Source organism: Hippoglossus hippoglossus, chromosome 5, assembly GCF_009819705.1.
Source record: "Hippoglossus hippoglossus isolate fHipHip1 chromosome 5, fHipHip1.pri, whole genome shotgun sequence".
Taxonomy (NCBI): domain Eukaryota; kingdom Metazoa; phylum Chordata; class Actinopteri; order Pleuronectiformes; family Pleuronectidae; genus Hippoglossus; species Hippoglossus hippoglossus.
This window is the reverse complement of record NC_047155.1, coordinates 24072206-24082832: the sequence shown is the minus strand read 5'-3', so window position 1 is coordinate 24082832 and position 10627 is coordinate 24072206.

Sequence of the window (10627 nt, the reverse complement as noted above, 5' to 3'; positions counted from 1 at the left end):
TGCCCATTTCTGTGAAGGCTACAGGGACAGCACTAGGATTTTTCTACATCAGGGGCCACAATTTACAGAGGGGCCAATTATATGTCCAACATTCAGGCACACATCCTGATTCAGCAAGGTGCAAGTTTAAAGGATTCCTTGTTTACTGTTAGCTCGATAGCTTTGAGCAAAGCCACACATCATTGAATAAATTCAAGCACATTATGTATTATAAAAAACTCTTAAATTTGCAAATTTATCATTAGTATTGTTAATAAGTGTCTCGTTTAAAGACGACTGACAGGACATGGGCACTTCAGGGGCTAGTCAGATTTCAGCTGGGGCCAGTGCCCCTCTGGCCCCATCCCTTGGTCTGCCCCTTCATGGCTACCTCTATAATCATCACTGTTATACGTTTTTTGCGGGTCTCTCTGAGTTAAATCAAGTTTTATTGCAGAAAATCCCACAACAAATGAAAGATTTGTCTAAAATTTATAGAGAAACCCACCAGTTCCCATATGTATTCAGAGTGGGATTGCAGAATTGCCACAACAATTGATAGATAGATAGATAGATAGATAGATAGAGAGATAGATAGATAGGCTGGGACTCAGTAGGAGATGGAAACCAGAGGTACAGGGAGAGTGGATTGACTGGTAGATTGTTTGAAGCATTGACAGCTGGCAAGCTGAGAGTTACATGTGTCAGTGATGAAAAACATCTTATTCACATTGATGCCCTCTACTTTATGGCTGACTCCAATTCAGGACTTACATTAAAGAACTGTGTCTAGTGGCACGCTGTACTCGCAGCTACATTTGACCCCCCTTTCCACCTTCTTGGATATGCTGTACACTTTGTGCATAAATCAGATAGAAAACATTCATTGAAAGAACATGAGAAAGATTTCAAATAAAGATTTAAATCAAAGTTTTTCCATTTTTCAAAGGTTAGGATTCCATTACAAATGTATTACATGTCCTAATCTGTAGCAAATGTAAACCTCATTTATTATACCATTTGATAACTTCTCAAAAAGATTAGATTACCAACAATCTATGACTTAACTTGGCAGAATTCAAGAGAAAATAAATGAATACTAGAAGAGCACAGGGATGTTAAACCACACTTGAGTGTTGCAGAATTAGTGAGGACTAGCGCTATGGTATGGCATATCAATAAGACAGATGCTGTGATGAATTCTTAATGAGATTCACATTCAAGCGTCAGTTTCATTTATCACTTTTATATACCTACATGCCTTGAAGCCGTCTGGTGATGAAGAGAAAACGTACGTTTCTTACATTCAACCCATCTGTCTTCCTGAAAAAAAAAAGAAAGAATCGAAGTCACTCTATATTCTAGTGTAGCGTATGATGTCCATTCATCGTGTCTTTGTTAATTATACATAGACTAATCTCGCACTATGCAGGATTCCCAACACTGTAAATACACTTCCATTATGAATAGTGCCATACTGTACGATAATCACATAAAGTACAATTAACATTTACAACACAGTGCACAGCCTCCTTTGATTCTGACAGGGCTTAATTGGCCAGAACCCCCCAGATGCTTGCCATGTGAGTATACCCTCTATTTACCCTCAAGAAAATCATGATTAAAATCAAAACCCTTCTTAGTGTGAGTTGCTCCTGTTTCGCTCCACACTGATCCTGTTTTTATTAGTTTGACCATCATGTCATATGTCACAGTCTCCGCTGGACTGAAGCATATACCACGTCTCTGCTCTCATGCGCCTTCTGTATCCAGTGATTTGCATACTTCATGTAGGTAGCTGAAATGATTGGATCTGAACAATGGTTCAGTCAACCTGATTCAATAAAGCCTTTCAAAGACCACATAACTGCAGAGCAGATCAAATGCAGTGTATGTTCACAGTCACCCTCAAAAGAGACAACATGAAGCACAAATCTTACCCACAATTCAAAGATTCAGCCTGTCAATCCGTCAACTGGAAATTGAGTGTTGCAATTTCCAATGTGTATGGTAATGATCACCAGTTCTGTTTTTAATCACACCTGCTTATCCAGGCTTTACTTTGAACTAGATTTCTTTCACAACACTAACAATACTGCTCAGTGTAGTGAGTGCTCCTCTAGTTGATGCTCTATAACTTAATTACTCCCACATGTATGGCACTATAGGCAGAACAAGAGCAGAAACAACACTACACATGTTATGACTACACTGAAATATTCATTTTCAAATTCTCTACCGATAATCTTTTTGGAAAATGTCAAAAATCCACGTTGTATTTTTTGTTATGGCTCACCATCCACTGCTGCACCACGGCACCACGGCACACTTCCATGGAGTGGGACTAATAAATCAATATTTTAGTTTATCTAATCTTGTCACAAATGATCTTTGGTTGAGTACAGACATTCAAACCAGATTGATCCTGGTGTGACATCAACTCATGTAGACAGCTGATGAAAGTAGCAGTTAGCAAAAAATGTATAGATTTTGTCCAAATGTTTTGTATTTTGATCTGATTCAAGAAAAACACATTAATTTTGATTCACATATGCAGTAAAAATACATTAGGCCTCCAAAATACAACTTTGATTTATTTGGTTTTATCTGGGATATCACTGGTATTTATTTTTTATTCAACGTTCATTGACAAAAGGGTACTGTACTATTGTTATAGCACTAACCAATGTTCCACTTTTAACTGTTATGTCACAAGACAAGTTAATTTGTCAATATTTGTCAATAATGTAAATCATTGCAGACATATGTTTAAATCATCTCAGATTATTTAAGGTTGCAGATTTTTATTAGATAAGCTAAAACAGCAGAGACATTAGCAAACTGTGACAGAATACTCGTCCCACACATACACACACAAACCTATTTTACCCTGATTATGAATTATCTGTTCCTTGTTCATTTCTTTCTCCAAAGAATTCAGGTCCCAAAGATGAGGCTGGGTACTCTACGCTGAGCTATTTATGCTCCTTTGTGTCGATACATCTCCATCCACCATAAAACAACATGAAGATCAATCACACTCATTTTTTCTAATCCCTCAGAAGTGTCTTGGGGGAGACGAGGAAATAGGAGGCATCCCGAAGAGCGAAGAACAAGGAAATGGATGTATCCTATGTTCCTTTTATGGACAACACAATCCCATCAGTGTAAATCCGTATATTGATTGGTTACTTCCACTGATCTGATGGAACTGTAGAACAAAAGGGGAAGGCACGGTAGAAATGGCAGTCAATCAATGGGAAGAAAAATAACACAAATCTTTTCTTTTCCTTTTGTTGTTTTCAAGTGTGCTTTGTGTCATTCAAGGAAAATCTGATGACTGTTATGACTCTGAGTCATATTGTGTGTATGTTTATGTGTTTGTGTTGTTGTTCTCCCTCCCTGCCTGGGGGTGGTGATGTTCCCCTGCTCTGTGTTTTTCCTGTGTCCATGTTTTAGGTCCGGCTGGTGATTGGAGGATAGGCTGATGGCGCTGACTTTAAAAAGTCAACTGCCAATGCCAATTGGCCTTCATATTTTTCCTGGGTCCCAACACGACCGTGCCTTCGTTTCTGAAAACCGTAAAAATAGTCTTTGTTACCTTTGGAAGATATTCTGAGCAGTCCTGTTAATTGTAGGGATGAGAAGCCTTTTTGTTTTTGTAACTCTTTTCTCTTGTTTTTGTTTAGGTAGGCAGGTCAGATCCCTGTATTTTCTTTTTGTTTCTTTTGGAAGTAGGGAAGTTAGTTTGATATTATAGATTGTTACGTTAGTTATATTGTCTGTGCTCTTCCTGACGTTTTTTTCTACCTGATTGATCAAATATATCACCTTTGTTTTGGACTGCAAATCTGCTGTCGTACTTGGGAGTGGGGAAAGAGGGGAGCCATTTAAGTTATGCTCAGGTTGCTCCTGTGCTGGGCGTAACAATGACATTTTGTATCTCAGCCACGATTCATTTGTTAGTATGTGCCGTACGCTTGGACAATTATTCTTATAATGGCTGCCTGAACTTGAAAAGGATCAATCTACTGCGCCTACAGCCTTTCACAGAGCCAATTCATTGTATTTAGAGCATTTATAGACTTTTTATTTATGTTCTCTTCTTCCAGTAGCAAACTGATTTTGGTTCTCTGCATGACTTCAGCCAAGTGATAAGGAATCTCTCTATTTCTAAAGGGAGGAACAAACTCATACTCTGCATTAGTTTGTTACTTTGTGCATGAAAAGAAGAGTCATCAGTACTTTTTTAAATTGTGTTTATTTTTTTCCTCAGATCATGCAGGTATGTAAATATTACTATGTTATTAATGTATAACAGTGTTATTTAATCTCCAGCATAACCACAACATGACAGACCTGATCTCTACATAACACCAAGTGCCACTACAACAGCCCATTAATTATTAATAATAATAATGGGCTCAAATTTAAATTACATAAAACATATCTTCATATTATTTTGAAGGACAGACTTAGCAAATAGTGTTTGTATCCTTACACCTCATTTCACCAAAGCTGTGTTCTCCCTGCAGGTCTTAGGTTTGTCATACAATGACACAAAGAAGCTTTGACCTGATTCTTGCTAATTTCACAAGAATCTACAGTAATGGCCTCGACAAATGATTGACACTCTGTTGCAGTGGTGATAAATAAATAAGTTAGCAGACTATTGTCTCTAATTGGTTCCACAGGTGTCTGTCATTCATCCTATTTAAAATAATCACTGGGTTGTTTGGTATCATTGTGTTCACAACAGGGAACAGGGGAAATAAAATAGGAGTTGATTAAGAAGAGGAAGTAAAGAAGAGAATAACTAAGCATGATCAAGGTAAAAGCTTCAAGACCTTCAGCACACAGCTTGATTTTCCTGTTGATATAACACATGGACGCATGAAGAAAATTGAAACCAAATTGAAGAAAATTTGAAAGGAAATCATAAAAGGCACAAGTTGACCCTAAGATCAATGCACAACAGTGTCCAGCTGCATTCTTTGTAACTCTAGTGCTTTTCGTAAAAATGCATTTTGCAGAGATGACATGAAATGAGGTTTTTGATCAGTCTCATCAGTTCACTGAAGCGAAAGTGCAGCTTTCAAGGAAAGAAACACGAGAACATTACATATTCAGTAATTCTATTTCTACACGGCACATTGAATCTGTGCAGGGCACAATGAAATCAGAAGAATCAAAGCATGCTGAAGCAAAATGTACTCAGTGGGAGGTCATGGCCCCTCCAATGAGAGAATGATCTAAAACAGTGGTCACCAACCTTTTCAAGCCTAAGATCACTTTTTAATTCCAAACGTAAGCCAAGATCTACCACCCTGATATCTTCCAAGAAACCCACTTAGTAGGGTCATATTTATTAGTTTTTGCAATTTCAAAAGGCTGAATGTACGAGCATAAATATACACAAAGAAAGGCAGTTATGCAACTTTGTCTATTCAAGGAACAATATTCACATTAATATCAATTCATATTTACAGCATCTGTTCAATGCACAATATTTAGCTTCAGTTCAACAATATGTTTGGCAGAGGAGCTGCTACTGCAGCACAATGTCCGACGGGTTGGCGACCACTGATCTAAAAACACCAAAGAATTATGCAACGTTTACCAATTTAATTTATGGCGGTAACAGGGTGCACGTGCACAAAGGTCACATGCAAAAGATTCCTACAGGTACACAGACAATTGAGTGAAAGATAAGAGAAAGAACTGCATTGCATTCCACAACGGCAGCAGACTGAGATCTGACTGTATGCTTGGGCGGTAAAAACGTTATGTGCCTGTGTGTGCAGTAGGAGGAGCATGTGTTAACACTGCAGCACGAGCGAGCATAGAGCTAATTGTGCTGCACACACCAAGTTAGAGATCCCATATGTTATTATATGAAAAAAACATTGGCAGGACAAATTTCAGGCCGCCACAGTCTAGATAATTAATGGGAAACACTGGAATGGATAAGAAAAAACCTAGCAGGCCTTTGATTCTAAATCTTAATCAAACTAAGCATCTATGGAAAGAGCTGAAGATGAAACTATCTATCAAACCTGAGAGAACTGGAGCAGTTTGCTCAAGAACACCAGCTGAGAAGTGTAGAAGCGTCATTACCAGCTACATTAAGTGCCTAATTATGTGATTACCTCCAGAGGGATGAACTACAAAACTATAGGTTGATAGGATGATGAACTTGTATCTTTGTTTTGTTTGTTACATTCTGCAGTGTGTGCCTGTCCTCATTTGGTTTCTGAACCTGTGTGCTGTTATCAGCTGCTGTCTGGACCTATACAATACAATCCTATGTGGCAAAACAAATTGTGCAGTTCCTTACTGTACAGATGGTCCAAGCAAATGTGATGTCTACAAATGCATGTGTTCAAATTATTATTTTTGTATATATAATAATATGTTGATGTACAAAACATTGACTATATTGTCGCTGTGAGTAGTATATTTAAGGTGCAACTGTTGGGAGTGTCTACCTAGTTGTAGCGGGCATGCATGAGGCTGTTGGTCCTCAGAACCTACAGTCTGCAGACTGAACACATGCATCTCCACTCTCTGCTTTTCCTGCACAAAGCAGTTAAGTACTGTTTGTTATCACAGCATATTGCCTTTTTTATGCTGCTATAGAAAGTAGCAGGTTTGGACAGGTGGAAGTGTTACGGCCAAAATCACAAAATGAAACCCTGGCTCAACTTTGTGGCCACAACAAAAAATAAGGAAGCCAACCGAGCACTTAGTTTCAACAAAAGGACAGTTTATCTAGAAAAATTGGAAAGAATAATCTACCAAAACTATTGGAGTCTGGTGGTCTGGCCAAAAATAACAAAGATGAGGAACTCTGGGCCAGCCCACGGGGACCGTAGGACCCAGAGCTTCCTCCCTGAAACTAATACACCCGAAGGTCAGCCTAAACAAGAAATAAAGCCCGAAACCTGGACAACCAGACCTCCAGCCTCAAACAGTAAGAAACCCAAAGAACCAGAACCACATTCTCCTCCATCATCAAGCTGCGAGCCTATTCTGCTCCTTCCCTTAAAAACCAGGCAGGGCCACAACCAGCTGATCCATCACACCTGTGGAGAGGAGAGCAGAGCAAAGAGTAAGGGGGGGGCACACAGGAAGGTGGGAGTGCGTAACAGAAGACCAATTTAATTTACCTGCCCACCGGAATGAAGTTTTCTAGACCACGTGTAAGCAGTGTAACAAGATGGCGGTCGTTTGTTCATGTTTCAGTATGAACTTTTGGCTCAAATAGAAATTAAATAAAGTAGTGACACAGGAGCCGAACATGTATTAAAGCCAACGTTCAAGGTGAGCTGTACGTACTGTTGGGCTGATTTCTGTCCTGTTTTATTGTTCGTCTGTGAGTATTCACATCTATTTGCAGATGAGGGTTGTTTTTAGTTTAGCTATAATGTTGGTTGTTGTAATTTGTGCTGTCAAGTACAATTACAAGATCCGAGATTGTTTTAGTTTTTTTCCTTTCTTACCATGTCATTACAAAGATCATACCTTGTCTGAATGTAACATTTGTGGCAGATGGCAACTTGGTGAACGGGTGCGTCAAAAGCAAAAGCTATGCAATTGTTCTCCATACACACACAATCACTGAATAAACAGAACAGATGTAGTTAGATTAAGGGACTTTATTTTTTTTAAACACAACTACCTCACAAGCCACACAAAACCTACCTTTTCACATATATCTTTTGTTATTTCACACTCTCTAATTCTCCTGACTCGCCAGAAATCAAGAGTGCAGAAAATATCCATGTTTTGCCACCACCAGGTGTGACTTGTGTGAAAAAAATGTGTGAACCCAATGGAAACGTGAACATATTTGTAGAAGACGACCTCTGCTTTGCTAAGAAGGTAATGATGACGATCAAGTGGATCCCAGTTTCATTAAGCATGTCTTATCAATTGAGACGAACTGTGATCCACCTATAAAAGGAGCCACCTCTGTGTTGCTCTTTGCAAGAATGGATCCAAGGGGCTTTTTTGTACTATTCGGTTGTTTTGTTTAAAAAAGACATACAGCCCCTCATTGTGCATGTGGTTCAACCGGCTCACATAGTTTTTGTCATGAATTTGTTTTATATTGTGTGTAATGTTGTTGATGGTTTTTACGTGGAAAATGAGATACTTTTGAGCATTTGTATTTTATTTCAACTCATGTTGTGCTATTGGTGATCCATAGCTGGTGAGACTTTAAAGACCACTCAGCATGTATGCTTTAACTTCTATCTTTATTGTGTTGTAGTTTTCTATTGCAAATAAATATTCAAAGACATCAGTATGAAGTTTGGCTATGTTTCAGTAAAGATGAGTGGTTACACAGTCACCTCTAGAATCTGGACATTAATGAGTACTCTCTACTGTGCCTTCTTATAGTACTACTTTTAGCCATGGCAGTGCACATATGCACATACATATTGTGACAATTTAAACTAAATTCAAATTGTCATTAATTGGTCACCCCATTTGATGGTGTTAGTCTACAGATTAATAGCTTTTGAATATCTCTTAATAGATCAATTAGGATGTATTACTCAAGAAAACTGAAAGTAACAAAATATTAAATGATGTCTAGCCTGATGACAGCTGGTAATTTTCTTCAATGCAGTACGTAAAAGCAAAGACTAAAGTTGTTGGAGCAAAGTTTTGAGCAAGATGTCATCATGGCCTCAGACGATGTCCCTTCATACACCAAGGACTTAAGCTTCGCTCCTTCAACATCAACTATAACTTAAGAGTAAAACTAAGACTTGGAGACATGGCATGAAAAGAAATGGCTCGTTAATGAGTCCAAGTTGATGCAACTTTTCGAGACTTGCCATCAGTGTGGAGGGGGAATACTGCAACCAAGTCACCCCTGCTGGGAGCCAAGTCCGCATAGACTGGGAATGCTCAAATGAACTTTGTGGGCAGTTGAGTTCTTGTCCTGATGTTCAAGGGATGCCAGAAAACAATCTTCTTGTGGCAGCATCTACTCTGTTCACTGGCGACACATATACAGTCATTGCTGATTGGGCAGACCTGCTCAAGCTCTTGATATAAACAGCAACACAATGCCATCATGGAACGGCTGCTGCAGACAGAATATGGGCTTAAAGGTGAGTTGTTTTTTTGGGTTTAGAAAGAGTAGTCCCTCTTGATTGTAGCAAGTTATAGAGATAATGTAAAGTTAGTTCAATAAATACTTGATCCTTGACTCTTTACAGCCCGGGCTTCTCTGCCAAATACAACACCTACACCTTCATGAAGGATAGAACTGATGAGATTATCCTCTTTGAGTTAGTGCAGGCAAGTATAGCAGTAGATCATTATATCATGTAATCACAACCTGAGAACATGTGTCACTTGGCATGTATGTTTTTGAGGTAGGCTATAGGTTACAGAGGCAACCAGCTCTGCTGCCATGGTAATAGGATTTCGGAGAGGACTGGATCATCTCCTGGAGAAAGGTGTTGAGGTGGTAACTACTGATAGTAAGTTGATCAGAAAGGCGTTTGCATTATCCATGACAAAATAAAGGATTCATAATGTTTTTTAAGAGTGAATCAAATCTTTCCAGATTGCCATCCGACACTTTAGACTTGAATACGTCAGTAAGTTTCTTTTGCCTTCTGTGTACCGAACCCTGACTGGAATAAATGACCACTGTTTTTGGAAACTGAACATTGTTTCAGAGTTGTGCTTTTAGGTCCTCAGTTCATGTCTTCAGCCTTTATAGAAATGTTCTTACTCTTACTTACTTAGCCAATTTTGTTCTCACTATCTTGCGTATGTTCGAATCAGAATCATTCTAAATTGACAGGCGCGTGTCTTCTATCTGCAATTGGCATACTGCCATGCCTCTATTTCTCTATATAAGGACATCCGTTTGTCAGGAAGAGGTGTGCTGTGCAGAGATAAATAAATAAAATAATAAATGTAGAGAAACTGAAGTAATTGTGTCGGAGGTTGGAAGCCACTTTTCCATAGCGTGTCACCGTAGTGACGGTGTTTAGAAAAAAAGAAGCAATAACTGAGTCGGCGAGTGCTGTGTCCCCTGAGGCTCGGACGGTGGCACAAGTAAAAAAAAAAATGGTTTGACATCAAAGTTGATCCCAAAAAAGTAATCGCAGACCAGAAAAAAAATAAGGGAAAAGGAGGAGGAGGATGACAAGAACCAGATCAGATCAGGAGCCAGAGAGGCTGCCAGCAACTATTGGACATTCATCATTAAGTGGAATTTGTTCAAGGAGAAAGTGGTGACGTCCACCAAGAACCGTCACCCAGAGGTAATTTATTATAATTCTTAAGAGGATATTTGCTATTTCTTGTGTCTGTCATTACAAGTGCAATTCAATCCGAGCAAAGAAAATGGAATTGCTGCTTGCAATAGTGAATTAATTGGGCTGAATAATATAATTCATAGGACGCGCAGACGACCTCTCACTCCCAGTTGCCAGCGCTAGCCACACAGTCCTCTTTCGTGGAAATAAAAACATAAAAGATGCTCACCAACAAGCTGCCCGTTCCTTGCAGCTCCTGCCTCCAAACGCATTCCCACTGTACTTTTGAAAAATAAAGGAATCGTGGGTGGCTCCTGGCCAGCGATCCACAACGTTGCGGCAGTCAGCATCACAGA